This window comes from Tupaia chinensis, unplaced genomic scaffold (genome assembly GCF_000334495.1).
Source record: "Tupaia chinensis unplaced genomic scaffold, TupChi_1.0 Scaffold000176_1, whole genome shotgun sequence".
Classification (NCBI taxonomy): Eukaryota; Metazoa; Chordata; class Mammalia; order Scandentia; family Tupaiidae; genus Tupaia; species Tupaia belangeri.
In genome coordinates this window covers 417,967-419,176 of record NW_006159651.1, presented here as the reverse complement: position 1 = coordinate 419,176, position 1,210 = coordinate 417,967, and positions in this window count along the sequence as shown.

Below are 1,210 nucleotides of genomic sequence, written 5' to 3'. Positions count from 1 at the left end.
CCCCCCCCCCCCCCCCCCCCCCCCCCCCCTGCCCCACCGCCAGCACGGCTGTGTTAGATTCACTCCCCCTGCTCTGAGCACCTTGCCTCCTCTTGGTCTTTGTTAGAAATTCGCCATTCTGTATGAGCTGTCTCCTAGGCAGCAGGACCACTGGAACCAGACCCACCACCCCCATCCTGTCACCAGGACCCCTGGAGTGCACTCCATGACCCCTGCCCCCGGAATGACCAGGCCTGGAAGAGTCCTGAATATCCCGCCTGGGCACATCCGCCATTGACACATTATCCACCGCCTCATCCCGTGTTGGGACCGCCAGGACCACCAGAGGCTCCACCTGCAAGCCAGCCACTGTTTCTGGGACAGCACCACCTCCCCTAGGGCAGGCCCAGCTCCATGGGCACAAACAGCGTGAGCCATGCCAACCAACGTGCTCGAACCGGCGGATCGCACATCCCCGGGGCGCCGTCCTCCTTTCCCTGGCTGCAGGTGTGACGGGTGTGGCGCTGGTGGCAGGACTCAGCTTTTGCCTGGAGAGTCGCCATGTATGCAAATGGGGGAGCCTTCCCGAGAAGATGGGCCATGAGAAGGACTAGAACTGAGGGCGAGGGGCCACTGGGCATTTGACGGAGAGACAGAGAGCAGGGTGTGCGTGCTTGTACGCTGGCCCTGTCGGCCTGAGAGCGGCAGAGCAAACCTGGTCTCACTGGGGCAGGTTTACAGGTTCGCTGCAGCTAGACAGACTGTACACCAGAGGGCCCGCCAGGCGGCGTGGAAGTTAAGGAAGCTGGATCCCACATGGCTGACCGCATAGTTCAAGTCCCAGACCCAGTTCATTGAAACACACTGTGTATGTGTGTATGCCCCAAACCCCAAGAGAAGAATGGAGGAGAAGGGAGTGCAGCATGGCCACCCCCCATGTCTCACTTTCCCTCTCTCTCTCTCTCTCTCTCGTGAGTACACATGACCTATAGCAAAATTTAAAAAATACTTTAAGAAACATTGAGGTATAGGGCCAGGAGGTGGCATAGAGGTTAAGGCGCTGGACTCCCATGTGAGTGACATGGTTTGAGTCTCCGATCCTGAGGCTTGAAACTCATGCTGGGTGTGTGCATGCATGCCCGAAGTCCTGAGAGGAGTATGGAGGAGAGGGGATTGCTGTGTGTCCATAACCCCTGGGGGCTGTGTGATTTGTTTTTGGTTTCTGTCTCTC